Consider the following 3038-nt stretch of genomic DNA (forward strand, 5'->3'; position numbering starts at 1 on the left):
CACCACTACACAACTGTTGCCCGTTTCCTGGCCTTGTTTTATGACCACTTTGCCTTCTATCGCTGCTACCCAAAATCTGGTATGGCATATACCAAACGTACACCTCCCCCCGCCCCCCGACCCTGCCACACACACACACACACACACACAGATATCAGGGTTGCTGAGCTGTTTTAAGAATTTTACACAGGCTGCCAATTGGGAGAATTGTAGACATATGGATGAATGCTGGACTGGCTGGGTTTTAACAGGGGTTCCCTGAGGTTAGAACTAAGGTAAGTGGGCTAAACGATGATGATATGATTTTTTTTGTTCTTTAAATAATATCTGCAGTGAGACATCTATGGGGTTGATTGCTCTGTACTCCTTTTCTAAGGAGAGCTCCATATCCCCATTTGAATGGCTACTTATGAAGATAGCCATATGAGTAGATTGTGATGTATCCACAGGCCTGGGTGAGGAGGTTCCTGTTAAGTCAAATGGGCTAATCATGTGACCTTGCCCTGCTGCCGCAGTTGACCAGCTCAGGGGTGTGTACCTAATCCCACCTGGGTCTACCTCTTTCAGGACTTTTTGTATTTGGGCTACAGATTTTTGGGATCAGTCTCCAAGCATGTGGATGTGGCTGTGATTGTAAAATGTAAAATTCAGGAGCTGCTTTGACCATGTGGAGGACACCATTATATAGGGAAAAACGAACGAAGCCTGTGCACAAAGTAAAGCAAAGATAAGTGATGGAGAAAAAGCATCTTCATGGCATCAAGTCACTGGGTCTAGCTGTTCCAGCCCAAAATGACACTATTTATACACTGAATCACCGATGCTCAGTGGTAAAAAATCCATTTGCTAATGAAGGAGACTTGGGTTTGATCCCTGGGTCAGGAAGATCCCCTGGAGAAGGAAATGGCAACCCACTCCAGTATTCTTGCCTGGGAAATCTCATGAACAGAGAAGTCTGGTGGGCTGCAGTCCATGGGGTTGCAGAGTCAGACACAACTGAATGACTAAACAACAATACACTGATTACAGGCTGATGAGAATGTGTCTGGCTGGAAAGTGACTCAATTGCACAAAATTATAAGCTATGCCTACCTATCATTATACCATCTATGTAACCTAAAAAATTCTCTTGCACTTAATTTTTCTCCCTGAACCTACTGTTGCCTCAAGCAAAAGTTCAAGTAAAAACCAACAAGAAAGTGTAATTCGATAAAATATTTATTGCACCAAGTTAGGTATGGTAGAGTACAAAGAAGTATTGTTACCAAACCAAACCTGGGTCTGGTCACCTGACTCCTGGTAAAGCCAATCTACTGATACCGGGTTGTGGTGAAGGAAAGTATAGTGTTTATTGCAAGGTGCCCAAAGTGGTCTTTAAAGGCCATATTATAGGTGACATTATAGGTGCCTGATCGGTGTGTGGACGTTCTTCTGATTGGTTGGCAGTGAGGCAACGGTGGTATTTTGGGAGTTAACCATCATCAGCCTTCTGGTTCCAACTGATCTGGGGTCTAAGTGCTTGTAATCAACATTCAGGTGGGGGTTTTAGTATCTGCAAAAAACAAAAAATCAAGGCTATGGCTCAGGGTTTTATCTGTCACTCTTGTGCTATGTGCTAAGTTGTTTCAGTTGTGTCTGACTCTCTGTGACCCCATGGATGGTAGGCTGGCAGGCTCTTCTGTCCTTGGGATTCTCTAGGCAAGAATACTGGAGTGGGTTGCCATGCCCTCCTCCAGGGGATCTCCCCAACCAAGGGATCGAGCCGCACCTCTTACGTCTCCTGCATTGGCAGGCGGGTTCTTTATCACTAGTGCCACCTGGGAAACCCCAATAGCTCTTGAGGAGTAACTAAAAGTCCTTGACTTTGCTTTATGGCTAAATTAATATTATTTTGTCTTGCTTGACTGTTTTCCTTTGCTTCTGTATTTTCTCACTTCTCCAGTTAAATTTGCTCCATGGAACTTGGGGCAGAGCTATGAGGCTAAAGCTTTTCTACAAATGAGAGGCAGGGGACATGGTGGGGGTGGGGGTAATCGGTCCCTGGGAAGGCCCTATAGGGTCCTGCTCTGTTTCAGTAGAACTGTCATAAAGCAAAACAAAACCAACACTGGAAAGGTATGGACAATATGAACAAAAAGAAAGTCGAGATCCCTGCAGGCCAAAAGGAGAGTGGTATTTCAGGAGTTAACCATCATCTGGATGTGGGACTGATAAAAGCAGGGAAAGTTAGGTGGAGAGGAAAGAGGAAGCCAAAGACCATGGGCCATCTGTAATTCATAAACTGATTTTTAAAAAAGAGCCAGCTTAATTAAAACTGACAAATTTTTAGTAAGCATGGGGTATCAGAAAAAGCATACAATATCTACCCTGCCTTACAGGAAATTACCATCTTCAAGGACAAAGAAAGACGTGCGTATATTTTGGAAAGATCCCTCTTATTTCCTTCTTTTCTTTCTTCCTTTGACCTCTTTATCACATTTGAAACGATGCAGTTTGCTAACTTGCTTGATGATTATAAGGTAAGCCTCCAAAGGGCAGGGAGTTTTGTCTATTTTGCTGCATCTTCAGAATCTACAGAGTCCTGCACACTGCAAACAGCTGTATAAGAATTCGTTGATTGAATTGGAGAATCACAGCCTAGGGTAACATCGTCTTAACTTTCTGGCCTTGAATCTCTCTGGGCGGGCCAAGATCGCCCACTGCCAAACGCTAGGGGGCAGACCGAGATTAGAAAAGGAACAATTTTTTCCCCCGGAGGGCAGAGTTCTCAACCTTTGCTAACGTTAGCATGACCTGGGTCGCCTTTAGACATACTGCACCAGGATGATGATGATGTTGTACAGTCGCCAAGTCGTGTCCAACTCTACCTCTGACTAAATCAGCATCTCTAGAGAGTGGGGCCCTGAGTGGGATAACGGAGACAAGCTCCAAGGATGCGGCTGAACCTAGCCTCTGCGTCACACTCCGGTGCCGCCGGGTGCATTTTATCCACAGTACTTGTGATAGGCCAGTGTCGTAGTTAGCAACACTCCCGCTGC

Source organism: Bison bison, unplaced genomic scaffold, assembly GCF_000754665.1.
Source record: "Bison bison bison isolate TAMUID 2011002044 unplaced genomic scaffold, Bison_UMD1.0 scf7180017833525, whole genome shotgun sequence".
Lineage (NCBI taxonomy): Eukaryota > Metazoa > Chordata > Mammalia > Artiodactyla > Bovidae > Bison > Bison bison.